The sequence below is a fragment of the Somniosus microcephalus genome, chromosome 12, assembly GCF_052327205.1.
Source record: "Somniosus microcephalus isolate GS21.2 chromosome 12, FLI_Smic_1.0, whole genome shotgun sequence".
Taxonomy (NCBI): Eukaryota; Metazoa; Chordata; class Chondrichthyes; order Squaliformes; family Somniosidae; genus Somniosus; species Somniosus microcephalus.
Window position 1 is genome coordinate 184,128,244 of NC_140998.1, and position 8,859 is coordinate 184,137,102.

An 8,859-nucleotide genomic window follows, 5' to 3' on the forward strand; every position below is an offset into this window, starting at 1 on the left:
CCCCGCCTACCACCCCCTCACCCAAACCCCCTCCCCCACCCACAGATCCCCCGCCTACCACCCCCTCACCCAAACCCCCTCCCCCACCCACAGATCCCCCGCCTACCACCCCCTCACCCAAACCCCCTCCCCCACCCACAGATCCCCGCCTACCACCCCCTCACCCAAACCCCCTCCCCCACCCACCAAGCTCGCCCTAACCCCTTCCCCACCCTCTCCCCAACCCCTCCCCCACCCTCTCCCCAACCCCTTCCCCCACACTCTCCCCAAACCGCTCCCCCACCCTCTCCCCTAACGCTGCCCCCACCCTCTCCCCAAACCCCTCCCCCACCCTCTCCCCAAACCCCTCCCCCACCCTCTCCCCTCTCCCACCCTCTCCCCAAGCCACTCCCCAAACCCCTTCCCCCAACCTCTCCCCTCCCACCCTCTCCCCTAACTCCACCCCCACCCTCTAAACCCTCCCCACCACCCAGAGCCTCCCCTGACCCCGGCCCCCAAACCTACCCCCTCCCCTCGATCCTCCCCACCCCCAGATCTACCCGCGACCCTCCCCCCACCCCCAGCTTCACTCATTGCGGCCTGGGAGGGGCTGCGACCAGGGAGGAGGAGGGGGCTGCAATTGGCTTCAGTGTCGTTTCCTCCTCCTCCCGCCCCCAACCCCCCACTTTAAGAGAGAGGAAATCAGCCAGGGTTCCCTGCTTCTGATCACTGTGTCGTGACCCCCCTCCCCGTGCTGCAAATTGGGGGCAGAGCAGAGAAACAGGCTCTGCTGTGATGCCTCCACAGTCGAACAGGCGCTCACTGTCTTTGCTGCGAACGCGGTGTCGCAGCCCAACACCGCCCTCTGGTGACCGAACGCGGTGTCGCAGCCCAACACCGCCCTCTGGTGAGCGAACGCGGTGTCGCAGCCCAACACCGCCCTCTGGTGAGTGAACGCGGTGTCGCAGCCCAACACCGCCCTCTGGTGAGCAAACGCGGTGTCGCAGCCCAACACCGCCCTCTGGTGAGCGAACGCGGTGTCGCAGCCCAACACCGCCCTCTGGTGACCGAACGCGGTGTCGCAGCCCAACACCGCCCTCTGGTGAGCGAACGCGGTGTCGCAGCCCAACACCGCCCTCTGGTGAGTGAACGCGGTGTCGCAGCCCAACACCGCCCTCTGGTGAGCAAACGCGGTGTCGCAGCCCAACACCGCCCTCTGGTGAGCGAACGCGGTGTCGCAGCCCAACACCGTCCTCTGGTGACTGAACGCGGTGTCGCAGCCCAACACCGCCCTCTGGTGAGCGAACGCGGTGTCGCAGCCCAACACCGCCCTCTGGTGAGCGAACGCGGTGTCGCAGCCCCAACACCGCCCTCTGGTGAGCGAACGCGGTGCAACGCCGAATTTCGGAGCGTGCAGCCGCTGACAAGCTCGGAGAGAGCCGGGAGACAGCGGCAGTGAGCTATCAACCGTGCAGCTGCTGAGATGGAGAGCTCAGACTGTGCAATCGGAGTGAAAACTGCTTCCAATGAGATGCATGAAATCTCTCCCCTGCTCCGTCCAATGTTATAGGAGATAAATACCGTTAACACAAACTGTACTGTACGACAGCTGTAATAATCTCAGGGGGAAAAAGCAAAGGTGCGTTTCCTTAACTTTTATACATTGCAGTTTCTGAACTGATAAAATAACATGCAAAGTTTGGAAGTCTACTTTTAAAAGGATTAACACCATATTCTCAAAAAAGAGTTGTTCACAAGTCTGCTGTTGCTAAAAATGTAACTGAACTCTCTTCTGCACCATTTACACCAGTAATCTCTTGACCAAGTGTCATAGAGTCACAACGGCACAGCAGGAGGCCATTCGGCCCATCGAGTCCATGCCGGCTCTCTGTAGCACAATCCAGTCAGTCCCATTCCCCCGCTCTATCCCCGTAGCCCTGCAAGTTTATTTCCCTCTAGTGCCTATCCAGTCTCCCCTTGAAAACATTGAGTGTTTCCACTTCCACTATTTCCGTCAGCAGCGAGTTCCAGGTCATCACCACTCGCTGCGTAAAAAAGTTTTTCTTCACATCCCCCGTGTATCTCTTGCCCAAAACCTTTAATCTGTGCCCCCTAGTCCTTGTACCATCAACTAGTGGGAACAGCCTTTCCCTGTCTAGCCTATCCAAACCCGTCATAATCTTGTTCACCTCTATCAAATCACCCCTCAACCTCCTTTGCTCTAATGAAAACAAATCCAGCTTCTCCAAGCTGTCCTTGTAGCTAAGATCCCCCATCCCCGGAACCATTCTGATAAATCTCCTCTGCACCATCTCAAGGGCCTTCACATCCTTCCTAAAGTGTGGTGACCAGAACTGGACGCAATACTCCAGTTGTGGCCTAACCAGCGCTTTATAAAGGTTCAGCATAACTTCAATAATTTTATACCTCTATTTACGAGTTCATTTCCCCCTCTTTTAAAATTTATTTCCAACGGTGTCTCATGCAATGGTTTACAGACATTGCGCCACAGTCTTTACGTGGTTTTTTCCAGTCACAGTCCCTCCCGGTCTGAGCCTGTGCCTTAAGAGCCACTTGCCAGGGAGTGAATCCCCTATGCGAGCTGCAGGCCAGTGCACTGTCGCTGCTAACTACATGACGGTGCATCCCTGGGGCAGCCCTCGCCCTCCAGCACCATGTTGGAGCACCAAACTCCACCCAGCCACCATCTGGGTGAAAGATCTATGCAGCCAGTGAAGGTGGGAGTACCAGGCAGCCTGGCACCGGTCTGTGGAGCCCTCTCAAGAACCAGGCGAATGTCCGCGAAAGTAAGACGGGGGGACACATTGGCAGAGTTAAAGAAAGCCTGGGACTGGGCCATGACACACAAGGGCTCCAACCAGACCCATGCCATCAGTGGACTCGATAGCAAAGCCCAGGAGCCGTCCCCAAATGATGCGGCACAGCACATTGCCCGAGAACGCCGGACGGAGCCTTCGGACGCGACCTTCGGCCGCCTGGTGAGGAAGCACGTGTTGCACGACAGATTGTCCGCGCCGCTCATGGAAATTAGCTAAAGTACCATTAGCCTTGGGCATTGGGAAGCCTTGGGCTTGGGTAGTCTTGGCCTTGGGTAGCCTTGGGCCTTGAGTAGCCTTGGGCCTTCAGTAGCCTTGGCCTTGAGTAGCCTTGGCCTTGAGTAGCCTTGGCCTTGAGTAGCCTTGGGCCTTGGGTAGTCTTGGGCCTTGGGTAGTCTTGGGCCTTGGGTAGCCTTGGCCTTGAGTAGCCTTGGCCTTGAGTAGTCTTGGGCCTTGGGTAGTCTTGGGCCTTGGGTAGTCTTGGGCCTTGGGTAGCCTTGGCCTTGAGTAGTCTTGGGCCTTGGGTAGTCTTGGGCCTTGAGTAGCCTTGGGCCTTGAGTAGCCTTGGGCCTTGAGTAACCTGGGCCTTGGGTAGTCTTGGGCCTTGGGTAGTCTTGGGCCTTGAGTAGCCTTGGCCTTGGGTAGTCTTGGGCCTTGGGTAGTCTTGGACCTTGGGTAGTCTTGGGCCTTGGGTAGTCTTGGGCCTTGAGTAACCTGGGCCTTGGGTAGCCTTGGGCCTTGGGTAGTCTGGGCCTTGAGTAACCTTGGGCCTTGAGTAACCTGGGCCTTGGGTAGTCTTGGCCTTGAGTAGCCTGGGCCTTGAGTAGCCTGGGCCTTGGGTAGTCTGGGCCTTGAGTAGCCTGGGCCTTGAGTAGCCTGGGCCTTGGGTAGCCTTGGCCTTGAGTAGCCTTGGCCTTGAGTAGCCTTGGCCTTGAGTAGCCTTGGGCCTTGGGTAGTCTTTGCCTTGAGTAGCCTGGGCCTTGGGTAGCCTTGGGCCTTGGGTAGTCTTTGCCTTGAGTAGCCTGGGCCTTGGGTAGCCTTGGGCCTTGGGTAGTCTTTGCCTTGAGTAGCCTGGGCCTTGGGTAGTCTTGGCCTTTGGTAGTCTTGGGCCTTCAGTAGCCTTGGGCCTTGAGTAGCCTTGGCCTTGAGTAGCCTGGGCCTTGGGTAGCCTTGGGCCTTGGGTAGCCTTGGCCTTGAGTAGCCTTGGCCTTGAGTAGCCTTGGCCTTGAGTAGCCTTGGGCCTTGGGTAGTCTTGGGCCTTGGGTAGTCTTGGCCTTGGGTAGCCTTGGGCCTTGAGTAGCTTGGGTCTTGGGTAGTCTTGGCCTTGGGTAGCCTTGGGCCTTGGGTAGTCTTGGCCTTGAGTAGCCTGGGCCTTGGGTAGTCTTGGCCTTGGGTAGCCTTGGGCCTTGGGTAGTCTTGGGCATTGGGTAGCCTTGGGCCTTGGGTAGCCTTGGGCCTTGGGTAGTCTTGGCCTTGAGTAGCCTGGGCCTTGGGTAGTCTTGGCCTTGGGTAGTATTGGGCCTTGGGTAGTCTTGGGCCTTGGGTAGTCTTGGGCCGTGGGTAGCCTTGGGCCTTGGGTAGTCTTGGGCCTTGGGTAGTCTTGGCCTTGGGTAGCCTTGGCCTTGAGTAGCCTTGGCCTTGGGTAGTCTTGGGCCTTGGGTAGTCTTGGACCTTGAGTAGCCTTGGGCCTTGAGTAGCCTTGGGCCTTGAGTAACCTGGGCCTTGGGTAGTCTTGGGCCTTGGGTAGTCTTGGGCCTTGAGTAGCCTTGGCCTTGGGTAGTCTTGGGCCTTGGGTAGTCTTGGACCTTGGGTAGTCTTGGGCCTTGGGTAGTCTTGGGCCTTGAGTAACCTGGGCCTTGGGTAGCCTTGGGCCTTGGGTAGTCTGGGCCTTGAGTAGCCTGGGCCTTGAGTAGCCTGGGCCTTGGGTAGTCTTGGGCCTTGGGTCGTCTTGGACCTTGGGTAGTCTTGGGCCTTGGGTAGTCTTGGGCCTTGAGTAACCTGGGCCTTGGGTAGTCTTGGCCTTGAGTAGCCTGGGCCTTGAGTAGCCTTGGCCTTGGGTAGTCTTGGGCCTTGGGTAGTCTTGGACATTGGGTAGTCTTGGGCCTTGGGTAGTCTTGGGCCTTGAGTAACCTGGGCCTTGGGTAGTCTTGGCCTTGAGTAGCCTGGGCCTTGAGTAGCCTGGGCCTTGGGTAGTCTGGGCCTTGAGTAGCCTGGGCCTTGAGTAGCCTGGGCCTTGGGTAGCCTTGGCCTTGAGTAGCCTTGGCCTTGAGTAGCCTTGGGCCTTGGGTAGTCTTTGCCTTGAGTAGCCTGGGCCTTGGGTAGCCTTGGGCCTTGGGTAGTCTTTGCCTTGAGTAGCCTGGGCCTTGGGTAGCCTTGGGCCTTGGGTAGTCTTTGCCTTGAGTAGCCTGGGCCTTGGGTAGTCTTGGCCTTTGGTAGTCTTGGGCCTTCAGTAGCCTTGGGCCTTGAGTAGTCTTGGCCTTGGGTAGTCTTGGGCCTTGGGTAGTCTTGGGCCTTGGGTAGTCTTGGCCTTGGGTAGCCTTGGGCCTTGAGTAGCATGGGTCTTGGGTAGTCTTGGCCTTGGGTAGCCTTGGGCCTTGGGTAGTCTTGGCCTTGAGTAGCCTGGGCCTTGGGTAGTCTTGGCCTTGGGTAGCCTTGGGCCTTGGGTAGTCTTGGGCATTGGGTAGCCTTGGGCCTTGGGTAGCCTTGGGCCTTGGGTAGTCTTGGCCTTGAGTAGCCTGGGCCTTGGGTAGTCTTGGCCTTGGGTAGTCTTGGGCCTTGGGTAGTCTTGGGCCTTGGGTAGTCTTGGGCCTTGGGTAGCCTTGGGCCTTGGGTAGCCTTGGGCCTTGGGTAGTCTTGGCCTTGAGTAGCCTGGGCCTTGGGTAGTCTTGGCCTTGGGTAGTCTTGGGCCTTGGGTAGTCTTGGCCTTGGGTAGCCTTGGGCCTTGAGTAGCCTTGGCTTTGGGTAGTCTTGGCCTTGAGTAGCCTGGGCCTTGGGTAGTCTTGGCCTTGGGTAGCCTTGGGCCTTGGGTAGCCTGGGCCTTGGGTAGTCTTCGGCCTTGGGTAGTCTTGGGCCTTGAGTAGCCTTGGCCTTGGGTAGCCTTGGCCTTGAGTAGCCTGGGCCTTGGGTAGTCTGGGCCTTGAGTAGCCTTGGCCTTGAGTAGCCTTGGGCCTTGGGTAGTCTTGGCCTTGAGTAGCCTGGGCCTTGAGTAGCCTTGGCCTTGGGTAGTCTTGGGCCTTGAGTAGCCTTGGCCTTGAGTAGCCTGGGCCTTGGGTAGTCCTGGGCCTTGGGTGGTCTTGGGCCTTGGGTAGTCTTGGGCCTTGGGTAGCCTTGGCCTTGAGTAGCCTGGGCCTTGAGTAACCTTGGCCTTGAGTAGCCTTGGGCTTGGGTAGTCTTGGGCCTTGAGTAGCCTTGGGCCTTGGGTAGTCTTGGGCATTGGGTAGCCTTGGGCCTTGGGTAGCCTTGGGCCTTGGGTAGTCTTGGCCTTGAGTAGCCTGGGCCTTGGGTAGTCTTGGCCTTGGGTAGTCTTGGGCCTTGGGTAGTCTTGGGCCTTGGGTAGTCTTGGGCCTTGGGTAGCCTTGGGCCTTGGGTAGCCTTGGGCCTTGGGTAGTCTTGGCCTTGAGTAGCCTGGGCCTTGGGTAGTCTTGGCCTTGGGTAGTCTTGGGCCTTGGGTAGTCTTGGCCTTGGGTAGCCTTGGGCCTTGAGTAGCCTTGGCTTTGGGTAGTCTTGGCCTTGAGTAGCCTGGGCCTTGGGTAGTCTTGGCCTTGGGTAGCCTTGGGCCTTGGGTAGCCTGGGCCTTGGGTAGTCTTCGGCCTTGGGTAGTCTTGGGCCTTGAGTAGCCTTGGCCTTGGGTAGCCTTGGCCTTGAGTAGCCTGGGCCTTGGGTAGTCTGGGCCTTGAGTAGCCTTGGCCTTGAGTAGCCTTGGGCCTTGGGTAGTCTTGGCCTTGAGTAGCCTGGGCCTTGAGTAGCCTTGGCCTTGGGTAGTCTTGGGCCTTGAGTAGCCTTGGCCTTGAGTAGCCTGGGCCTTGGGTAGTCCTGGGCCTTGGGTGGTCTTGGGCCTTGGGTAGTCTTGGGCCTTGGGTAGCCTTGGCCTTGAGTAGCCTGGGCCTTGAGTAACCTTGGCCTTGAGTAGCCTTGGGCTTGGGTAGTCTTGGGCCTTGAGTAGCCTTGGGCCTTGAGTAGCCTGGGCTTTGTGTAACCTTGGCCTTGAGTAGCCTTGGCCTTGAGTAGCCTTGGCCTTGAGTATCCTTAGCCTTGAGTAGCCTTGGTCTTGAGTAGCCTTGGCCTTGGGTAACCTTGGCCTTGGGCAGCCTTGGGCCTTGAGTAGCCTTGGCCTTGGGTAGCCTTGGCCTTGGGTAGTCTTGGCCTTGGGTAGCCTTGGCCTTGAGTAGCCTGGGCCTTGGGTAGTCTTGGGCCTTGGGTAGCCTTGGCCTTGAGTAGCCTTGGCCTTGAGTAGCCTTGGGCCTTGAGTAGCCTGGGCCTTGGGTAGTCTTGGCCTTTGGTAGCTTTGGCCTTGAGTAGCCTGGGCCTTGGGTAGTCTTGGGCCTTGGGAAGCCTTGGGCCTTGAGTAGCCTGGGCCTTGGGTAGTCTTGGGCCTTGGGTAGCCTTGGCCTTGAGTAGCCTTGGCCTTGAGTAGCCTTGGGCCTTGAGTAGCCTGGGCCTTGGGTAGTCTTGGCCTTGGGTAGCTTTGGCCTTGAGTAGCCTGGGCCTTGGGTAGTCTTGGGCCTTGGGAAGCCTTGGGCCTTGAGTAGCCTGGGCCTTGGGTAGTCTTGGGCCTTGGGTAGCCTTGGCCTTGAGTAGCCTTAGCCTTGAGTAGCCTTGGGCCTTGAGTAGCCTGGGCCTTGAGTAGCCTTGGGCCTTGGGTAGTGTTGGGCCTTGGGTAGTCTTGGCCTTGGGTAGCCTTGGCCTTGAGTAGCCTGGGCCTTGGGTAGTCTTGGCCTTGAGTAGCCTGGGCCTTGGGTAGTCTTGGGCCTTGGGTAGTCTTGGGCCTTGAGTAGCCTTGGCCTTGGTTAGTCTTGGCCTTGGGTAGTCTTGGCCTTGAGTAGCCTTGGCCTTGAGTAGCCTTGGGCCTTGGGTAGCCTTGGGCCTTGAGTAGCCTGAGGCCTTGAGTAGTCTTGGCCTTGAGTAGCCTTGGGCCTTGGGTAGCCTTGGGCCTTGGGTAGTCTTGGCCTTGAGTAGCCTTGGGCCTTGAGTATCCTTGGCCTTGAGGGTGTGCAGGGACTGGGATTGAGTGTGAGCAGGGACTGGGAGTGTGCGTGGGCAGGGACCGGGAGTGAGTATGAGGAGGAACCGGGAGTGAGGGTGTGCAGGGACCAGGAGTGAGGGTGTGCAGGGACCAGGAGTGAGTGTGAGCAGGGACCGGGAGTGAGGGTGTGCAGGGACCGGGAGTGAGTGTGAGCAGGGACCGGGAGTGAGGGTGTGCAGGGACTAGGAGTGAGTGTGAGCAGAGACTGGGAGTGAGCATGAGCAGGGACTGGGAGGGAGTGTGTGCAGGGACCGGGAGTGAGTGTGAGCAGGGACCAGGAGAGAGTTTGTGCAAGGTTGGGGACTGAGCTTGAGCAGGGACCGGGAGTGAGGGTGTGCAGGGCCCAGGAGTGAGTGTGAGCAGGGACCGTGAGTGAGCGTGAGAAGGGTTCGAGAGTGAGTGTGTGCAGGAACCAGGAGTGAGCAGGGACCGGGATAGAGCGTGAGCAGGGACTGGGAGTGAATGTGTGCAGGGACTGGGAGTGAGTGTGAGCACGGATCGGGAGTGAGCGTGAGCAGGGATCGGGAGTGAGTGTGTGCAGGGACTGGGAGTGAGTGCGAGCAGGGACCGGGAGTGAGTGTGTGCAGGGTCCAGGAGTGAGTGTATGCAGGGACAGGGAGTGAGTGTGAGCAGGGACCGGGAGTGAGTGTGTGCAGGGACCGGGAGTGAGTGTGTGCAGGGGCTGGGAGTGAGTGTGTGCAGGGGCCGGGAGTGAGTGTGTGCAGGGACCGGGAATGGGTGTGAGCAGGGACCGGGAGGGAGTGTGTGCAGGGGCCGGGAGTGAGTGTGTGCAGGGTCTGG